The sequence below is a fragment of the Herpailurus yagouaroundi genome, unplaced genomic scaffold (assembly GCF_014898765.1).
Source record: "Herpailurus yagouaroundi ecotype Mexico unplaced genomic scaffold, PumYag 28, whole genome shotgun sequence".
Lineage (NCBI taxonomy): Eukaryota > Metazoa > Chordata > Mammalia > Carnivora > Felidae > Herpailurus > Herpailurus yagouaroundi.
In genome coordinates this window covers 33796150-33819447 of record NW_024412376.1, presented here as the reverse complement: position 1 = coordinate 33819447, position 23298 = coordinate 33796150, and positions in this window count along the sequence as shown.

The window sequence follows — 23298 nt, the reverse complement described above, 5'->3', positions numbered from 1 at the left end:
TTATATCTATTGAAGCATTAGCTCCTGAAGGGTAAAAACAGGATTTTATGAATCTCTTTACTCTCTACTCTTGCCTTCTACCCCAGGATAGCTCAAGGCTTTATATCAACTAGATGGTTAGTTAACACAGATTGAATAGATGAGCATGTTAATAATGCTACATACTGTTATAGGTACGCGTCTCACTAGGGGCTAAACAACACAGAGTATATGACATATGTATGAGCTGGAAGACACATTGCAGTTCCTTCTCTCCACACATAAAATTGTTTCTCCTGACCAACATAGTTATTGTTATCTATTTATATTTAATTTCAATATTTTAGGTAGGGTATGTACTCTAATCTCTGGTTTTCCAGAGTCGGCATTAGCTCCTGTTTTTACAAAAGAAGAAACAAAGATTTGATGAGGTCTTGAAGGCATGAATAAGACATATTTCTTCAAAAGAAGAGGTATCCCCCGATACCCTACAATCTAAATTGAGGTATTCCTTACTCTGTTTACCCTCCATTTATGCTGCATAATTCTTGACCCTTTCTCTCTCTCTGTCTCTGTCTCTCTGTCTCTTTCTCTCCCCTCCACCCTCTCACTCTGTCTCCACTTAAGGAGCTAAAGCCTTTATAACTTTTATTTATTTTTTTATTTTTTTATTTTTAAAATTTTTTTTTTTCAACGTTTATTTATTTTTGCGACAGAGAGAGACAGAGCATGAATGGGGGAGGGGCAGAGAGAGAGGGAGACACAGAATCGGAAACAGGCTCCAGGCTCCGAGCCATCAGCCCAGAGCCTGACGCGGGGCTCGAACTCACAGACCACGAGATCGTGACCTGGCTGAAGTCGGACGCTTAACCGACTGCGCCACCCAGGCGCCCCAAGCCTTTATAACTTTTAATACCCCTCACCATTAAGAGGTAATATATGTGAGAATTCGTATCTTATTAAAATTTGTTTAGTGCTCCATACTTCCCAGAAGTACTTATATTTTAAGGAGGGCAAAGAAAACAAGGAGAGAGGAAAGGAATTCCTCTTAATGAGACCCCAATATGTGTCTGACAGAGAAAAAAATACTTCATAAACATTTAATCAAAATCTTGTACCAGTCCTGCGAGGAAATGGAGTCTTTGCAGTGTTAAGCCCCAAGTCACATAGCTAATAAGAGATAGATCTGAAATTTGTAATGAAGTTTGTCATGTGAGGCAATGGAAACTAGGAAACTAGTTTACCTCCAGCCGCAATGACTTAACCCTATGGTGTTCCAATTTAAAGAATCTGGTGCATATCTGCATGACTTTCTCATCACTTTTGATATGAATCTTAACATCTAAGATATTAACTATATTTTAACTTGTCCTTGGCACTATAATATACTTTCTTCTTGCTGTCATAGTTCGCTCAAAGTAAAGCAGCACTGTGTAGTAGAAAGAGTATCAGTTTTGCAATTTAGACAAATATATTTTTCTCTTATCAAGAAAATTTTGGAGCATGCATGTGTTGTAAAAATATTAGTTTCAAGGGCAGAAACTATGCCCTCTTATTCTGCCATCTATTAGCCATGTGCTCTTATGACCCTCTGAGTCAGAGAGTTTTCATTCATATGAAGTTAGAATACTAATGCCTACCACGTAGGTCTTTAGAGGATTGTATGGGATGACCTTCCGGTCCTAGCAAAGGATAGTTCCCTTTCCTCGTCTCAGTGTCTTGATTACTTCTTATCAGCATGATTCCATGAAATATTATATTTATCACAGAGAGATATGAACGAATCCAATCTAGAAAATGTCGTGATTCCGAAACAATAAGAAATGATAAACAGTCGAAGAAAATCATATCAATCTATGAGGACCGCACACAATAGATTCGAATCTTTGCTCCCAAGCTTTCTTTCTGGTTTTACTTTTTGCATACAGATGCAAAAATATTGAATATTGAAATACTATACCGATGATTCAGTTGAACATCTCCCTTCCTTTGAACATCCTAATCATGTAACTTCCTAGGTCTAGTGGCTGCAGAGTCAACGGGAACAAAGTGGAAGTCAGCACTGATGGAGAGAGGAGTAACAAAGACGTTGGCCTACCATAAAATTGGCTTATTTGAAGTGCACAATTTAGTGATTTTTAAAAATTTAGTGATTTTGAAAATATATCCATAGAGTTACGCAACCATTACCACTATGTAATTCTATGTTTACCATCACTTTATTACCAGTCACATCCCATTCCTTCCTTCTCTCAGCCCTTGGCAATCAATAGCCTACTTTCTGTCACTATGGATTTGTCTTTTCTGGATATTTCATAAAAACGAAATCATGCAATTTGTAGCATTTTGTGACAGGCTTCTTTGAGGAATGTTTTTCAAAATTCATCCATATTGTATCAAACATCAATATAACATCCTTTTATTGCCAAATACATCTGTTCAGTCATTCACTAGTTGATAGATATGTGGGGTGTTTCTTCTTTCTGCCCATTTAGAATAATGCTTCTATGGACATTTGCGTATAAGCTTCATATGAACATATATTTTTATTTTTCTTGAATACAGCATTAGAATTCATGGGTCATATAGAACCTTTATTTTTAACATCTTGAGGAACTGGCAAAATGTTTTCCAAAGTGACTGCACAGTTTTATGTACCCATCAGTGATGAAGCAAGGTGTTCCTTTTTTTCACATCTTGACAACACTTGTTATATTGTCTATCTTTTCTTATTTCCCTCTGGCTAAGAATGGTATCTCATTGTAGTTTGTATTCACATTTCCCTAAAGACGTGATGCTGAGCATGGTTTCATGTATTATTTGGCCATTTTCTATAACTTCTTAGAAAAATGTCTATTCAAATCCTTTGCCCACTTAAAAATCATGTTACATTTATACTGTCCTTTATACAGCATATTATTTATATAGTTACCTTCCTTGGTGCTTCCTTTATTGCTTCATTACCTTTACCAATGCTATTTAATTACTTAGGTATATTTGAGTTTCTTTCTAGCGTCCTTTGATTTCCACCTAAAGGAATCCCTTTTAGTATATCTTGTAGGGTAGGTCAACTAGTAAAGAATTCTCAGTTTTTGCTTATCTGGTGATGTACTAATTTCTCCTTCATTTTTAAAGGATAACATTGCTGGACATAAGATTCTTGTATGACATTCTTGTTTTTTTTCACCTTGAATCTGTATCCTACTGCCTTCTCACCTACTTATTTCTGTTAGAAGCCAGTTGTTAATCTATTGAAGTTCATTGCTAATTAAGCTGATTTTTCACCATAAAATCATTAATTTTATTGAGTTTTGAATCTGTAAAACTTCACTGTTGGTAAAAAAAAATAACCATGTTATTTGATAGGTTCTGAATACTAATTTTAATTAGGATATAAAATTTATGTACTCAATATTGCAGTGATTTTGAGTCATTAAGTTGGTTCTTTAACACAAATTCACATGAAAAATATAGACTCACGCTGTTCAATTCTTATATTAGGCAGTATTTAGACATTAGCTGAAAAAGTCTGGGGAGATGTGATGCATTTTAAATGAACTTGAAAACTTATGTATACTTACAAGACTCAAACATAATTAGTAGTGAAATACACAAATAAAAAGGCTTAGTTGAAGCATCATTCTATATATAATAGCAATTACTGGCCTGGGCTGTCCCTCAGGGAGTACTTGAATTCTGACTACTATTGTCATTTAAGGTCCATTGGGTTCATGAATCTCATCCCAACATCACTTCATATAATATCATTTCATTTCATTATTTCATTTCATTTCATTTCATTTCATTTCATTTCATTTTTTTATTTTAGAGAGAGAAATGCAGAGAGAGAGGGAGAGAGAGAGAGAGCATGAGTGGGGGAGAGGGACAGAGGAAGAGAGAGAGAGAGAATCTTAAGCATGTTCTGCTCTCAGTATGGAGCCCAAACGTGGGACTTGATCCCATGACTCTGGGATCATGACCTGCGCCAAAACCAAGTCAGATGTTCAACTCACTGAGCCACCCACGCACCCCTCCCAACATTATTTCAAAAAGTTGTTTGAAAAACCCCACAATTTTGTAGTGATTTAAATAGCACTGAGAATGAATAGAATGAATTTAATAGTGGTTATGTATGTGGTCAAATTACAAATAGAGAATAGTGATGTTAACTTCCAACCTTATCTTACTGACAAGTCTTCCTTGCGGCCAAGGAAATTGCCTTTGGCATGGTCTCCTTGGAGCCTCCTTTATATCGCTGTCATTCAGTGGTCCTTAACTGTGCTCCATTGTGATCCATATTAAAAAAATATATTTTGTACTGGATAAGATAGTTTTTCTTAATATTAATATTGTATTAATCACGGAGACTTTCTTTCCATCCTGTATTATTGCTCATTATTTTTTCTTGGCCTACATTTTAACTCTTCACTTCTTAGTGTAACCTTGAACATTCAGTTTAATTTTTCTGAATTAAAAATTCTCTTTCATGAAGTATGAATCACATAATTATTGTGTGGATTAAATGAGATTATATATTAAGATATTTAGCACATTGTATAATTGATATAACATAACGAATATAATATAATATAATATAATATAATATAATATAATATAATCTATTTTAAAGGATTTGAGAGGTTTTTAAATTTTTAATTTATTTTTTATTGTTAAAAATTTTTTTAATGTTTGTTTATTTTTGAGAGAGAGAGACAGAGACAGAGATAGAGACAGAGTGTGAGTGAGGAGAGGCAGAGAGAAGGAGACAGAATCCAAAGCAGGCTCTAGGCTCTGAGCTGTCAGCACAGAGCCTGACATGGGGCTCAAACTCACTGACGGTGAGATTGTGACCTGACACTTAACTGACTGAGTCACCCAGGTACCCCAAGACTTGACAGTTTTTTAAAGTTTATCTATCTTCAGAGAGAGTGTGCATGGGAGGAGCAGAGAGAGAGAGAGAGACAGGAAGAGAGAATCCCAAGCAGGCTTCTCGCTGTCAATGCAGAGCCTGATGTAGGGCTCAAACCCATGCACAGTGAGATCATGACCTGAGCAAAATCAAGAGTCAGACGCCTAATGGACTGAACCACCCAGGCGCCCCTACATTTATGTACTTGTATAACATATATAATAACTTTTTTGGATATTTATTATTTGCCAGTTGTGTGTTAAGTCCTTTACATATAACTGCATACCTTTAAACTGCTTCTCCTATTGGTATATTTCTATCTATAGCTGGCTATTTCGGGTTTTTACCGGCTACTTCTCAGGACCATGCAATGCTGCTACGGGGAATATGTTCTTTAATTTCTTTTCCAATATAAGCCACAGTGATCTCTTGCCTAGGAATTATCCCTTTTTCTGATTGTCTGCTTTTCTGAATTTCTAGGATAAAGGCAAGACAATTTCACAGCAGTTTTGCCTTTTATAGAAAGAATCAGATTTCGCAAACAGTTGCTGAGAAATAACTACATTCTATGCTCTTATGTATTTTATCATACATTATCCTCCCAATAAACTCACATGAACACATAATCCATTTTGAAAATAGAAGAGTGGAAAGTCAGAGAGCTAAATTAACTTGCTCCAAATCACATAATTACAGGATAAAAGGAGGACTCATAGGTTTGGTTTAGTTCCAAAGTCTACTCTTCGACTACTCTGAGAACTTGCAGGAGTGGGGGGAGGACTCATTCCCACTGCTCATATCCTCGGGTGGCGTATAAATCCAATGACTACAGCACTGGGATTTGCTTGGGCTCTATCCCCAGTGCCTAGGACAGTGCCTGACACAGGGTAGGCAGTCTCTGAATGTGAAGTGAAAAATTAGCACCGACAGTGAATTTAACACTTTATTCTAATCTACTTCTGAATTCTACTTTATGGAATAATACTCCTCATGCCCACATACTTTTTTTTTTTTCCCCCACACATAGATTTCAGAAGCTATTAAAACAAGTTGTTGATTCTCCCCCACCTTTTGCCCTAGGGCCATTTCTTAAAACGAGACAGCATTTAAAGAATCACTAAGCAAGAAATGTGTGCATACAATCTTTAGCAGAAAACGATAAAGCTTATTCGAGGTACTTTATAGTACCTTGTAGAAAAGCTCACTTATAGTAGCCTTGTAGAAAAGCTCATTTCTGATTGCCTGTAGTTGATTTGTCTCATGGTTGATACAAATTAAAATAATGTATCAGTGAGGCTATAAGAATGTGGAAAAATCAAAGATCAGCAAAGTTACTTGCAAATAATGGATCTTTCCTTTTTTGGGGAACACCAAGCATGTAAGCATGTCATTCAAAAAGGACACATGGATGCTACATTGATTGGATTTCAAAAAGCTAGGAAATTACTATGTGTAACTGGTCTTGTAAGTAAGCAGTTACCATAGCAACTGTGGCCTCCTGGTCTGTATTGAATGATAGGATTTATTTCAGCATAAATCACATAGTCTTTTCATGTGTAGCCTTTCCTAGCAGACAATGAACCCCTGTAACATCCTACTTGGAAAGAAATCCTCTCTTTAATATGCTCTGATTGAAGTTTGAATATGACTATTTGATGTGAAATTGTCTTTCTAGTTACCTTTTCAGAGACATTTGGTTAAAACATTGTATGTGAAAATCTAAATATAGTCACTCTGTGATCTGAATACAAATAAAAGAAGAGAGGATATGATGTGGTGTGCTTTTTCTAAGGGATCTTACAATTATAACCTCTGGCTTTTCCAATAAATTAAACTGTGTTACAACTGCTAATTGAATTGGTATTATTCAATTATGTTTTCTTTTTTCATTTTTGAGCTTTCCTGAGAGACATTTAAATTCATAGGATTAATTGCAGAATGGTCATGGGGCTTCTCCTCTAACTAGGCTATTAATAGCAAACTAGAATATTTTAAAACAAGTGTTAAAGTGTCCCTTTGTCTCTATTTTCATGTTGAAGCGAAAGTTTCTGTTTTCACAAAGTGAATGAACTTTTTAAATCCCAGATTCTAGTCAGCAGGTGCACATTATTCACAAATGACTGTCCGTGGACTATAACCTTATAATTATTCTGCCGAAAGACATGTTTGACACTTGCTAACAGCAGAATGGGTCAAGAACATATCTCCCTCTGGTGTTTATGCTGTCTGACATCTTGCAACATGTTTTGCCAACAGAAGGAGGTTTTCACAGAACAGCAAAGATTTCCCTTTTTTTAGTGTAATTTAACTAAGAATAAAACACATCTTAGCTCTGACTTAGAGGCCTGGGGTTTTAACCCTTGACCTGCTATAGACTGTGGTAAGTAAGCCATTTGCTTTATCTATCACATATTGAATTCATCATCTCAGACTGATACTCAAGTGTCTATTTCCTCTGTCCTAGTTGAGATGATATGTGCCATGAAATGAGACTTACACTCATAAAATAGGCTTGCTGTGAAGTTGAAACTTTCTATCACATTTAAATATCATTACTTTATGCTATTAATGTGTCTCACCATGAACCGCAAGAGGAGACCTACAATTCTGCACAACTTAAAGTGATAAAAAGTAAGGTCAGGGCCATTTTGCTGAATCGTCCTAGCGAGCGACCAGTAGGGAGAAATGCTGGTGGCACCATCTTGAGGAAATGAAACCCTAATTCCCCAGATTGTGCCAAAAGGGGGTTCCACCTCTGCCTAACTAACAGTCTCTTGGAATGAAAGCTCAGGGTAGAAGAAGAGAGAGGAGTGAGTTGCCTTGAACAGATGAGGCAGGAGGGCATGGAGTCATCTTGTTCTGAATCAAGCCCGGCCTCACCTCACTCTGTTCCTTCTCCCCCCAGGGAGAGAACACATAAATGAGATGGGTAGCGTTCATAGCACCTCTCCCCGTGCCTCTGTTTGGTGTGACTGCAGTATCCGATTTTAATTTGCACAGCACTAATTTGCTTGCTTCTCATTCAAGCTGCATCCCTGTTCTCCAGGCCCTCGTGGAAGTAGCCCAGAGGCTGGCAGGTGGCTCAGAAAGGCTGCAGATGTGCTCCAGTGTGTGTGTGTGTGTGTGTGTGTGTGTGTGTGTGTGTGTGTGTGTCTAACTGGGTAGCACCATTCACTATCTGATTTCTTCTTTGATTATAAGCTGTCTGTAATTTTCAATCTGTTCTCAGGATTTTGTTTAACGATTTATTCAGCTACAGCAGAAATATCGGGCTGTAACTCTCCATAGCAGACAAACTAGAGGTGAATTAAGACGCTTTGCCACCTTCCTCCTAAACTGTTTTAGTGGCAGCCTTGTTTATGCCGCAGTAAAGTGAGCATGATTCCCTGGAGACCAGTTCACCTCTCAATGTTCCAAGCTGGAAAACCATCATTCCCTTAAAACAATGCTTCTCAACATCTTTTATTTCTTTTTCTGACTATTTTGTTTTTGGGAAATAAGGTAAGTAAAATGCAGGCTAGTATGTCTATACTAACAATAAGAGGTATCTGTTGTTCTTTTGTTTAATTCTAAGAACAGGAATGGAAAGTAGAAAAGAAGAGGTTACTCAATCATTCCCCTTCACACGCCTGCTTCTATTCCCCCGCGTGAATGCTCCCAACTTTCCAAGCCCCAAGTCAGGAATGTGGGTGTGGGGTCCTCCTGGACCTTTCCCTCTCACCCCTGCACCAAGATCTGTGCAGATCACCTCTTTCATTACCTTCAAATCCATCAGCAACTCTCCATTATTTTAAAATGCAATCGAATCAGGTTACATTTTTGCTCAGACTTTTTCATCATTCTATCAATCTGTCATTCTCAAGATGATATTTAGATTCCTTAGCTTATATAAACCATACACTTTTTCTTCTTTCCACCTGATCTGTGTAATACAATATGACCTGGTATGATACTGATATGACACAATCATGTGTATATAAACATATAGGTTTGTTCTATATTTTTGCACATTCAGAGTCCCCACCATTTAAGGTCTTTCTTGCCATACCCACTATCCTCGGAGAGCCAGCTCAGGTATAACAAATGTCTTTTTTACCTGGTCTTCCTTGAGCACCACAAGCAGAGTTAGGTGCCTCAACTCTGGTTTTCTTGTTTTTATTTCCAGAGCACTGTCTGCCTACCTCTGTGTAGCACTTCTTACTCTGCGGTGTTATCAAGGATTATTGTCTTCTGTCTCTGTTGGAAGATTGTAAATTCTTTAAAAACAGGGTCCATGCCCAGTTTCTCTCTCCATGTTGGCATAGTGAGAACCCCATAAATGTAACTAGAATAGATGAATGAATGAATGAAAGAATGATGACTAGAGCTCTGATGCTTTGGAATGACTCCTCTCTTCCAATAGATTAATAACATTTGGGTGCTCATAAACCTTTCCTGTATTTTTACAACCATTTGGAGCAACTCCCTCTCCATTTTTACTTTCTATTTTAAAGATCTGTTGAGGATGCCTGGGTGGCTCAGTCGGTAAAACATCTGACTATGGCCCAGCTCGTGATCTCATGGTTCATGAGTTCAAACCCCGCGTCAGGCTCTGTGCTGACAGCTCAGAGCCTGGAGCCTGCTTCGGATTCTGTGCCTCCCTGTCTCTCTGCCCCTACCCTGTTCGTACTCTGTCTCTCTCTGTCTCTCAAAAATGAATAAACATTAAAAAAAAATAAAGATCTGTTGAAGGAATCTTGTTTGGAATTGAACTGTTCACGATTCTGCTTTGTTTCTTCTTGTCTGTATTCTAGATGAAGCTAGGATGGCCAGTTCTAGTGGGGATTGTACTTAGTACACCAGAACTTGTAAGATTATCCATCATCAAATAGAAATTAACATGTAGACCTGCTTCACTTACTCTTCTGCATTGTAACTCAAAGCTAAAGCAATAATTTTGAATTCCTTCCTACCATGAATGTCATATTCAGTAAAAATCTCTATACTTTCCAAAAAAATCATTTAAAATTTATACTTGAATATCAGATACTTACTGAGATTTCTGCTGTTTAGAAATCTGATAAGCAACTCATACCAAAACTGTGCATCCTCAACTTTATCTTTTCCATCATCCTCCTCTTGCCATCTTGCTCCAGCCGAGCTAGTGTTTCTTCTGTTCCTCAAAAATACCAAGCCCTTCCCAGTTTAGAGCTTTGACAATAGCTTTCTTGTGTTCATGATTTTCTTTTTAATGGCTGGTTTCTTCTCGCCTTTCAGAGTTTTGTTTAAATCAATATCCCCAGAAAGTTTTTCTCTGATGACTCATCCAGTTTCTTTATATCATTCTTTTAAATTAAAAAAAAATATTTATTCATTTTTGAGAGAAAGAAAGTCAGAGCATGAGCGGGGAAGGGCAGAGAGAGAAGGAGACACAGAATCCAAAGCAGGCTCCAAGCTCTGAACTGTCAGCACTCAGCCCGACGCGGGGCTCAAACTCACAAGTTGTGAGATCATGACCTGAGCTGAAGTCGCCGCTCAACTAATTGACTCACCAGATGCCCCCATATCATTCTTTAAAAAAATGTTTGTAGCATTTATCATCATTGAATATTGTCTTTTAACAGCCTTATTGAGGTACCATTGATGAGCAAAGAACTGCTTATATTTAGGGTGTACAATTTGATGGTTTGGGACATCTGCACACAACTGTGATGCTATTACCATAATCAAGGTAATAGACATATCTGTGGTCTCCCATAGCTTCTTGTGTCCCTTTGTGTGTGTGTGTGTGTGTGTGTGTGTGTGTGTATAAGTGTGTGTGTGTTAGTAAGAACATTTAATCCCAAAAGATATATCCTCTTGATAAGTTTAGAAGTGCACAATATCATACTGTTAATTATAGGCACTGTATTGTAGAGCAGAACTCTAGAATTTATTCATCTAGCACAACTGAAATTTTATACCTGCTGAAAACAGCTCTCCATTTCTCCCACCACCCAGTCCCTGGCAACTTCTATTTTATTCTCTGTTTCTATAGATTTGACTACATTAGATACCTTATGTAAGTGGGCTCACGCAGTATTTGTCCTTCTGTGACTGGCTTATGTCACTTAGCATATTGTTCTAGGTTAATCCACGTTGTAGCAGATTGCAGGATTTTCTTTCTTTTAAAGCTGGATGATTTCCCATTGTATGTATATGCAACATTTTCTTTATCCATTCATCGGTTGTTGGACATCAGGGCTGCTTCCTTGCCATGGTTGTTATGAATAGTGCCACAATGTACACAAGAGTGCAAATATCTTCAATATCCTGATTTCAAATCTTTCAGATACATACCTAGAAGTAGGATTGCTAGATCATATGGTGGTTTTATTTTTAATGTTTGGAGGAAGCTTTATACTATTTTCTCTCCATAGCTGCTGCACCACCTTACATTTTTGCCAACAGCATACAAGCGTTCCACTTTCACTTTCTTCCCAATCTTGCCAACACTTAATTTCTTTTTAATGATAGCCATCCTGACAGTGATGAGGTGGCATTTCATTAGAGTCTTGATATGCAGTTTTCTGATAATGGTGTTGAGGATCTTTTCACATGCCTGTTGGCCATTTGCATGTCTCCTTTGAAGAAATGTCGGTGCAAGTCCTTTGTCTATTTTTTTTAATATACGAAATTATTGTCAAATTGGTTTCCATACAACACCCAGTGCTCATCCCAAAAGATGCCCTCTTCAATGCCCATCACCTCCCCTCCCCTCCCTCCCACCCCCCATCAACCCTCAGTTTGTTCTCAGTTTTTAAGAGTCTCTTATGCTTTGGCTCTCTCCCACTCTAACCTTTTTTTTTTTTTTCCCTTTGTCCATTTTTAACCAAGCTCTTTGTATTTTTGCTATTGAGTTGCAGGAGTTCCTTATATGTTTTGAGAATTAACCCACTATTGGATACATGGTTTGCAAATATTTTCTCCCATTCCATAGGCCACTTTTTCATTTTGGTGATTGTTTCCTTTGCATTTCAGTTACTGTATTTTTCAGTTCAGGAATTTCTGTTTGGTTTTTTTTTTTTTTTTTTATGGGTTCTATACCTTTGTTGATTTTGTTTAAGTATCATCTTCTTGACTTTGTTACTGGTCTGTGTTCTCTTGTTAACTCAACTGAGTTTCTTTAAACCAATTATTTTGAATTCTTTGTCAGAGAATTCATGATTATCGATTTCTTTAGGGCTAGTTACTAGAAATCTGTTTTGCTCCTTTGGCAGTATTCTATTTCCCTGATTTTTTGTGTTCCTTATAGTTTCCTGTTGTCTGCCCATTTGAAGAAGCGGCCATCTCCTCCAGTCTTTTCAGACTGATTTTAGAGGAAGGAAAAACATGGCCAATCGGCCCAGCTAGAAATTTTGGGAGCTTTTCAAAAGTTTTCTGGGGTGGTGCATACTCCACTCCCTTTCTCCCTCCTGGTGGAGGAATTTCTGGTTGGTATGACTTCCCCAAGCTCCCCAGCTGTTCTGACTGCTGTAAGGCACTTTCCCCTCTTCCACAAGAAAGAACATAGAATGCAGGGAGCCTGGGCCTGAGCTCCAACTCTCTCCCTTCTTCCTGAAGGCAAGTCTCAAGATTGCGTAGCATCTCCCAACACCATGCAAGCGGCTGAGAGCTCCTGTCCCTTTTCCTCATTTTGAGTTGTCCCCAGGCTTTCTCATTATACCAGCTGCTTCAGTGCTCTGAGCGAGGTGAGCCAGAAGTAGATCTCTTGAGCAGTGTCCGCAGAGGCTGGGATATTAGATAGATGCTTCAGTCACTCTCTCTACCAAGGGAGAAATTGTGGGCTCGATGGATCTCTCTGAACACTGAGCTTGTGGCAATTTGTGGGAGAGTCTGGCGCAGATAAAGTGACACCGTTCCCCTTACCCATTTCTAAGAGATTGCATGGTTTTGGGCTTTTCTAAGGTGGTGTTCTTAACTGGAATCCGGAGTTCTTATACTGGTACTGTACTCTAAATACTGTTGTTTCATCAGTGTTTCTGTTGGGGTCACGATGGCAGTGACTTGTTCTTCCTCCATTTTGCTGATGTTCCTCCTAATACTTGTTAATTTATTTGTTTACCGATTGCCTCATTTCCACCCCTCATAATACGAACTCCCAACAAAGTAGGGAACTATTGTTCACTTTTGTATTCACTTTGCTGGAGAAGGATCTAGTTTATAATATGTGCTTAACAAACATTGCCGAATGATGGGATAGACCGTCTGGGTCATGCTATTTTTGTTGTTATGGAGTCCTTGCCCTTTACTGGTCTAAGATGGAATGGGACAGGGAGCCCTGAAAAGAAGATGAAGATAGAAACAAGACTTGAACCCACATGACAAACCTACATTCTGTGAGGTTTATGGAACGTGTAAAATAAGGAACAAAGGTAAGTGAACTAGAGAGAAGATGAGCACGAATATACAGTAAACTTTCTGCTTCCTAATCTTGGGTGCAGCTACCAAGCATGCAGTCTGGGATAACAGGGCAAAATGCTCTTAAAATGTGATAGTAGCATCAGGTGCAATTCTGTGGTTATTAGAACACTTGGCTTATGGGGTGATTCTATTTTTGGAGATCATTTTCCTTCAAGCGGGAAGAAATTTCCTTCAGCATTTATCACTGCTGGTTGGACCTTTTTTGGTTGCCTAGCTTTTCACTTGCTGCAAGGCTCCTAAGAAGCTGTGAGTTTACAGAAGGCAGGTGAAGACAGTACCGGCCCGAACCACATAGAATTCTCAGAGCACTCGATTTTCACAAAATAAGAGCTCAAACAACATCTGCTGTCAACTGTATTGAGGTAACCATGTCTTGCATCACCTATGTAGTAATCCTGATGATATGTTTAACTTGAATCTCTTGCTAAGTGAGCAATCAAAAGTATGCAAAGTGTGGGAAATTCTGCAAAACTGCTGCTCTAAACCTTCAAAACCATCAATATTATGAAAACCATAAAAAGGTAGACCCTGTTCTAGATTAAAGGAGATTAAAGAGACATGATATCTAAATGTAATCAATGGATGTTTCTTTCAATGGATTCTTAACTGAACGAAAAAGCTGTCATAAAAGTCATTATTTGAAGAATTAGAGAAATTTGAATAGGGAAATTAGCATATTACATAATATTGTTATATTTATGTTAAATTGCCTGAGTGTGATATTTTTATTTTATTTTATTAAGGGTGTCCTGTCAAATATTTAGGGGCAGAGTATCATGTGTCATTATGTCTTCAAGTGATTCAAAAGCTTTAATTTATAGCTAGATGGACGCACACACACACACATACAAACACACACACACACACCGAATTTAGCAAATATGAAAAAGTGATGAATTTGGGTAAATAATTTGGGAATTTATTTTAACTTATTGCAATATTTCCAGGATTGAAAAATTTTTAAGTAAAAATTTTGAATGGAAAAATAAATAAATATAAAAAAAGAAATAAGTGAAATTATGTTTTGAAGTGTTTATTTGTATGTATGCATTGTTTCTTTTTAAAAATTTTTTAATGTTTATTTATTTTTGAGACAGAGAGACAGAGTGCAAGCAGGGGAGGGGTAGAGAGAGAGGGAGACACAGAACATGAAGCAGGTTCCAGGGTCTGAGCTGTCAGCACAGAGCCCAATGCAGGACTCGAACTCACGAACTATGAGATCACGATCTGAATCAAAGTCAGAAGCTTAACCGACTGAACCACCCAGGTGTCCCTGCAATGTTTCTTTTTGAAAGGGAGAAAAGTATTCAAGAAAAAAGAAGATTCACTGTATTTTGTAAGCTCATAGTTCCAATAGATTTGAAAATCTCCTCCCAAATATAGTAAATTTCAAGTACGTATTTGATGTCTTGATTATTTAAAGACATTTTGAAATATGGAGGATGTTTCATATTTAATAATAGAATAGAAAGATTCTATTTCCAAGGAATTCATAGAATATACTTCAGGGATTATAATTTTTATTATTAATACAACACATAAGGGATCAATTATATTTTGAACAAACACATTATGCAGGTTTTTCATCAATACAGATTTTCCTAATGATTAAAGGCCATTGAAATTGCTATAGGAATATACAGATTTAGCTTTATATTAAATGTTCTTATGTATCATATATAAACATTTGTCATATTTCCTGTATTTCACTTAATATATTTTAAAATTTAGAAATCCATTCAGTTAAAGTATCATTACTTTAGTGTTCTAGGTCACTAAAAAGATATATTTTTAATAGGGATTCCTTAAATACACTATATATCCCTTTCTTATTATACATTCTTTAAATGAAGGTACACAAATTAAAGAGGTGTTTCATTTTTTAGAAGGCTCTCAGAAAGTATGTATTGAAGGACATAGTCTTATAGCCAGACTATGAGCTCTTTGAGGTCTGGAAGTCACTATTTTTTTTTCCAGCGTCATGGGACGGGCAGACCACAGAAAAGCTTATAGTTCATAAATATTGAGTAATTCACCTTGAAAGCTGTATTATTTTATTATTGGCTTTTATAACTTAGTAAAAATGTAATGCAATTAATAAATCAAAAGAAATATAGAAGATATTAATGTGGACATTTTCTTGTAAAATATGCATCTATTTAAAAAAATTTAATGTTTATTTATTTTTGAGACATACAGAGACAGAGTATGAGTGGGGGAGGGGCAGAGAGAGAGGGAGACACAGAATCCGAAGCAGGCTCCAGGCTGCGAGCTGTCAGCACAGAGCCTGAGGCAGGGTTCGAACTCAAAAACCGCAAGATCATGACCTGAGCTGAAGTCGGACACTCAACCGACTGAGCCACCCAGGCGCCCCTATGAATATATTTTATACCTTTTTTTTTTCCCCCCCGAGAGAAAACATGTGTGTGAGTGGGGGAGGGGCAGAGGGGGAGAGAGAGAAAATCTTAAGCAGGCTCTGGGCCCAGTGGAAAGCAGAAGGTGGGGCTGTATCCCAGGAACTGTGAAATCACGACCTGAGCTGAAATCAAGAGTCAGATGCTTAACATCAGAGCCACCCAGGAGCCCCTGAATATATTTTCAAAATCATTGAGGGTATAGCACTGAGAATATAATAACCAGAAAGTAGAACTTTCATGAAGGTGCTCTGGTAGGAACATTCATCTGTTTATCTAGTGTTTAATTCATCTACTCAACCAATATTTGTTGAATGTGTGCTACATGCCATTAAAAACTTTGGGAATAAATCAGGACATGGAAAAGGTAAAACCCAAGAACTTAGGGATTAAACAAATACATGAATGAAATAAGTATACCAGCTGATGCTAAGTATTGGGAAGTGGGGCAGAAAAATTAGGTAGTGCCTGGGTGGGTGTGGAGGATGGGTGGGGAATGGGGAGCTGTGGGTGTGTGTGTGTCAAACTTTTAAATACGATTATTACTGTATCTCATGAAAAAAAAAATTGAGATTTCAACCCAAACTTGAAGGTGCTAAAATATGATCTCCGAAAATATTGGGAAGACAATTTTAGGTAGCAAAAATAGCAAGGACAAAAGCCCCATGGGAGGAACTCACCTGCCATGTTAGAAGGAAGATTGAGACCAGAGAGCCTATAGCAGAGTGAACAATAAGAGATCTCACTATCCGGGGATAGTGTCACGGAGGTAGATGGCTGGGCTGGGGGAAGGAGGTGGGCACCTCATATAGGGCCTGGTGACTACTGTAAGAAATCTGGCTTTGAATGCTTATTTGAGTTCTCAGCTTATGTATGAAACGGATGACATTGCCTTCTCATTATTTTAATGCCCTTCTCTTAGAAAGGGAGCGATATCAAAATGCAAAACTATGGATATTAAACAGTGGATGAAGAACAAAGTCATTCATCATAAGCTGAAATCACTTCAATGTTTATATTGATTTATTCTTATGAATAACTTAACCTGAAACAATGTCTGTTTCTGCGTAAATTAAATTACACTATTATTTTTTAAACGTGCCCATTTATTTCCCCCAAGTCATTTTCTGTATAATTGACAACATTTTTGTGCCCAAAACACTGAGATTCTCTTATAGCTCTGACGTGCTTAGGAATGTCAGTGTGCAAAGAATCACACATCACATTCTGCGTATATAAAACCATAAAAATGACAAATGTTTTGAGGACTTTGAAGACCTAATTTTAGTTCAATGATTATCACAATGGTGAAAATATCCTGTTTCAATAATTCACATGATTTGTTTCCATTTGCACTGTTTGTGTGGAGAGAGAGATAGTGGCCTTGGATAATTTTAATTTTGTTAGATTTTATGTATATATTTCACTCATCATACCTTATTTCATCTCCTTGCTCTACTTTCATTTTTAATGATTAGACATCTCATAATATTACTATTAATTAATTTTTGTTATTGTTTATTTGTTTATTCAGATTTTTCTGTTCTCATACATGTTTTTAAGTTTCATGATATATTCTAGTTATATTTATAATGTTATTAATCCCTTCCCTTTTTTTCTTTAGGTGAATCAGGTTAAATAATTTGTGCTCACTCTTTTTTATTAATGTTAAGTATATAAACTCTGAACTTTTCTTTTTTTTTTAAGTTTATTTGTTTACTTTTAGAGAGAGAGAGAGTGAGAGAGCAGAGGAGTAGAGAGATAGGGGGAAAGAGAATCTCAAGTAGGCTCCGTGATGTCAGTGAGAGCCCATTGCAGGGCTTGAACCCAGAACCGTGAGCTCAGGACCTGAGCTGAAACCAAGAGTTGGATGCTTAACCAACTGAGCCACCCAGATACCCCTATGAATTTTTCAATGAAAGCACTCTTTTAGTTAAATCTCATAGGTTTTGATATTTTCATTATTATTGCATTTAGAAACTTACATCTTTTTCTTTGAACCAGTATCTAAGAAAGATTTCTTAAGTTTTATGATGGAAGAGGCATTTTATTTTACGATTCTGTTAATTTTTTTTTTGTTTTATTGAATTTTCTTTTATTTATTTATTTTGAAAGAGACTGAGACAGCACAAGCAGGGGAGGGGCAAAGAAAGAGGGAGAGAGAGAGAATTCCAAGCAGACCCCACACTGCCAATGCAGAGCCCAATGTGGGGCTCAAACTCACCAAACTGTGAGATTATGACCTGAGCTGAAACCAAGAGTTGAAACTTAATTGACTGAATCATGCAGGGACCTCTGTTTTATTGAATTGTGATTAGGAAGTATTTTGGGGCTATGTTTTACTTCTTTTTAAATTTATTTAGATGTTCTTTGTGGCTCAATATATGACCAATTTTCATGAGATTTGTGTATAGCATAAAGTTAAATTTTGCTTGGTTATCAGACTTAAACATCTTTTTAAAATCTTAATAGGAGAGTTAAGCTGTTCACATTTATTAATATGAATCATATTTGATCTTTTGTGTTATTTTATTGTTCCCTGCATATAGCTATTGAAAGCATTTTGCTTTGTGGTCTATTTCTTTGCTCTGTGTTTGTATGTTTTCTTCTGTTTTGAAAGGTTTTTACTCTGCTTTGAAACATTTTGCTTTTTTATTATTGTTCTTTATAACGATACCTTTCTCTTAAATGTTGGGTTGTTAGGGATAATCTCTATTAGTTCCCTACTATGAATAAAGTTAAAATAGCATATTTCATTTTCCTTTTTTTTTCTTTTTTGTCTATTACCACCCTATTTTTGTAAATAATATTGTTTTTCCTTGTCTCTGACTATTTATTTTATTCTATTTCTATGCTTGCTTTGGGGCTTAAACTATATTTATGTTGGAGCTCTCTTGCCTATCTTTTACATATATCATATTCTTTCTAAATATGTTTTCCCACTTCATTTTATTATTTTCATTTCCAGACCCAATGTCCTTTACTGTGTTTTCAATAAAATCTATTGTTTTTTGTGTTCTTACAATATCAACGTTATTTTTGTTATGCTTTATTTTTCTTCCTTTTTTTCCCTGAGACTACCAGCCCATGCTTCAATTTCTCCTGTTTTCTTTATACCGCCTTCTGGAGTTTTTGTGTTTCTGAGCAATCGTCTTCTTCAATTAGCATAATCAATGCATCAAGATGTTTTAATTCATGCCAAACTATTTGGACAGAGTGGTTTTTGTTTTTTTTTTTTGTTGTTGTTGTTGTTTTGTTTTTTTAAACTGGCTTCATGGCAATTTTTTTTTCTTTTTTTCCTTTTTTTTTAAAGTCACTTTTTATTATAATTTGTCATTTTTTTTTTTCTCTTTTCCAGTTTTTTCTCCTCTTGGTATTTTGGAGGTTATGTCAGATGATGTTTTTAAATCCACCCTTAAATAAGTTGCCTTTCACAGAACCAGCCACCAGTTAGAGATTCCTATGGAGAGTGAGGGACCAGCGTAGCTGTCTGGACTGGACAGTGTAAAGGCCTCCACGTGCTCTGTCAGAGTCACACGGCTGCCTACAGAAGTGGTTTTCTTGGTAATTCTTCATGCTGCCCGGCCTCTTTTGCCTCTGAATAAAAGCTGTGCCTAGAAGACATCTTCCAATCTCCTGATCCAATATTTCCTTCCTTCAGTATTGCAAAGAATACGTATGACTGTGTCATGTAGGATTAGATATTTACTTTCAAAAGATCCATTTTCTACTGGCACATGCTGAGATCTGCTTTCAGCCATTGTCCACAATGTTTTACCTTTACTTCCTCTTGAATCACTTCTGTGCTATTTTCGCTGCTTTTGCAAACCTTCCCACATATTTTTTGAGTTTAAAAATTGTATCTGTCTCTAGCTTTACTAAATATTTGGTTTTTTGGCTATTAAAACACTTTTTCTCTTTTTACACAAATTCTGGGCAGAGAAGTAGATAGTAACACATTTTATCTGAAGCCTTCTTGACTAAACACGGATCTTGTGGTTAGAATTCTTGTAAAAATTGTCTTTTGATTTGTTTAAAATTGTTCTCACAGTATGCTTGGGGATATATACTTCATAATTTTAAAGTCCATTTTTCCCTCTATTCTGGGATCTTGTTTTGGGAAGTTGAAAGTGACTTAATTTGACCAAATGTCATAGCTTCCACCATATATAAGTACCTCCTGATAGAAACTTGACAGACCAAAGTGAACAGTTATAAAAAGATTACATTACCTTCCCTGGGCCACAAAATAATGATCAGATTTCGCCAGCTATAAACATTGTAATCATGAGATTAGAGTATTCTGAATGACAATGTGAGTCATGCCTTCCTTGGAATGAGAGAGTTAAGTAGCTTCCAATTCAGTCTAGAATTCAGCTGAAGAACCAACTTCCAACATCTATCTAATATTCACGCTTTGAAAAGGCAGATTTCAAATTATTATCTATAATATTGAAGAGAATATTTACTTTTTTTAAAGTCTATAATAAAGAGAACGTGAATGATCAATGACCCAGGCTTACTCTAGTATGTATTTACTATAACTTACTAAAATGAGGTCTAAACTTACTGGCAGCCAAGAGTAATAACGGACACATGGTTGTATACAATAATAATTACCTGATCAAAGAAGCTTGCTACTGTTTTAAAAGAGATTAATTTTCTAAGTACCAAAATGTAAGGGAGTTTTCCCTTGAGTCCTTAACCAAGGAACATGGAATGAGCCCAGTGAGCACTATCTTTGACAGAAGTAGTTCTTTGTTTGTTTTGTTATTATTGTTCTTGTTGTGTGTGTGTGTGTGTGTGTGTGTGTTTTATGGCAATTTCATAATTGTGATCTTTGATAAAAGCTGAGAGCCTGCTGTTAGAATGTGATTCTATGATCGCAATGGAGCAAGGTTAACTAATGAAGCCTGGAAACGTAGCTTTCAGGTGGGTTAAGTTTAGTAATTGTTTGCTGCATTTTCTAAGATACTAGAACCTTCAGCTTTAAAGCCTGAGGTCTAAGAATACGTACTTTGTTAACTGAAAGAAAGATCGTTCATAGACTGACTGATAAAAAATGTCCTCAAACTCTTAATCGTTAGAAGTGTATAAGTCTTTGTTACTTTAATGTTGACACATTTAGGTTTCTGAATTAATAATCCATATTTCATCCATACGAGTCAACTTCAAAGAAAGCTTCCACTTAGGTCCCAAGAAACAAAACACCCAAGTAGAAAATTAGTATTTATCAAATGTGCTAGTCACTGTGTGAGGTGCTTGACAGGTATTAGCTCACTTAATTAACATAAGGCCTCTGCCACAGCTATGTGATTTCGCCATTGCAGACATGGAAGAAATGGGCAGTAGGAAGCTGGGTAAGATTCTAGGATCTGGACATCAGGAAAAGAGGTGCAAGATTCACCCAGGCCTTTCTGCTCCAACACTGCCTCCTTTCCAACATACCAGACCACTCTCAAACAAGTTTGAATATTATATATACTTATTAAAGAATGCAAATGAAATGTAAGATTAAGATACATTAAAAATGAAACCTGAAGAAGAAGCACTGACATTTATTTTCAGGTTACATCATTAAAGCCAATTAAAATACAGTAAAACCTTGGTTTGCAAGCATAATTCATTCTAGAAGCAAGTTTGTAATCCAAAGCACTTGTGTATCAAAGTGAATTTCCCCATAAGAAATAATGGAAACTCAAATGATTCATTCTACAGCCTAACAATATTCATATAGAAATGATTACAATACCGTAATATAATACAAAATAATGAATCAAATACAACATATGAAGAAAAATAAAGAGATTAACCCACATTTACATTTGAAAACCTTCTTGACCCGTGTGAATGAGATAAGAGAGAGGAGGGTTATTGAGAAGGACAACTTTCAGTATCACTAATGGGATCACTGCTATCGGCTCAATTGAATCTTTTTCTGCATGGGGGCCATTGTATACACTCCCATGGATGTTGACTACAGTACAATATTAATAAACCCTTGTCATATATTGTAACTTAATGTAACTGACAATAAGTCAGCAGAGGAGAGGGTCTATATGTGCAGGCAGCCTGACCTAGAATGAAGCAAAGCATTCCGTGTGTGTGTGTGTGTGTGTGTGTGTGTGTGTGTTTATTTACTTCTGAGAGAGAGATAGAGTGCAAGCAGGGAAGGGGCAGAAAGAGAGGGAGACACAGAATCTGAAACAGGCTTCTGGGCTCTGACCTGTCAGCACAGAGCTCAATGTGGGGCTCAAACTCACCAGCCGTGAGGTCATGACCTGAACAGAAGTTAGATGCTCAACCATCTGAGCTACCTAGGTGCCCCCAATGGAATCTTTTTCTGCATGGGGGCCATTGTATATGCTCCCATGGATACTGACTACAGTACAGTATTACTAAACTCTTGTCATATACTGTATTTAATGTAATGGGCAATAAGGCAACAGAGGAAAGGGTCTATATCTGCAGGCAGCCTGACCTAGAATGAAACAAAGCATTCCTGAGCTTACTCTTGTATGGAAAAGCAAGGGACTCTCCAAAGGTGCTTTGAAGTGACAAAAAAATCCACTAGTGCCAGTCGTGAGCAGTTCCAACATTCTGAAAAAATCACTGATTTCTGCCAAACACCACAGCCTGAGCATTGGAGCATGGGAGATGTTCACCCACAATCCCTCAGAGAGAGAGAGAGAGAGAGAGAGAAAGAGAGAGAGGGAGAAGAACCATTGGCTCTATGATCGTGTGACATTTTGTGTCACATACTACTCTTACTGCGAGACATCACTTGTGTATCAAGTGAAAATTATTATTAGAAATGTTTGCCCATCTTGTGGAACATTCACATAACAGGTTTCTCATAATCCAGGGTTTTGCTGTATATTCCAACCATTGCACTGTTGCCTCTTTTATATATAATGAACTTTTACTCATTTATTTATTTATTTATTTATTTATTTATTTAGAGAAGACAGAGAGAGCATAAATGGGGGGTACAGAGAAAGAAGGAGAGAGAGAGAGAGGGAGAGAGAGAGAGAGAGAGAGAGAGAGAGAGAGAGAATCCCAAGCAGGCTCCACACTTCCAGCACTCGATGCAGGGCTCAGACTCATGAAACCGTGAGATTATGACCTGAGCCAAAACCAAGAGTTGGATGCTTAACTGACTGAGCCACCCAGGCGCCCCTGTTAGGTTCATTTTAAAGGGTAACTGGTATTATCAAAGGGATAATTTCATGCTTTTTTTTTTTTTTGACATAAGCATCAGAGTACTGAAAGCTAAACTGAAAAGTCAAGTATGCTTTTCTATTGGCTTGAAGGTTGTTTCATATTTTCTTTTGTTTTTATTTTTTAATGTTTATATTTATTTTAAGAGAGAGGGGGAGGGGGAGAGAGAGAAGGAGAGAGAGAAAAAATCTCAAGCAGACTCTAAGCTTAGCACAGGCCCTGATGCCGGGCTTGATCTCACAACCCTAGGATCATGACCTGAACCAAAATCAAGCATTGACCACTAACTGTCTGAGCCATCCAGGCACCCCTGTTTTGTTTTAAACTGTGGTC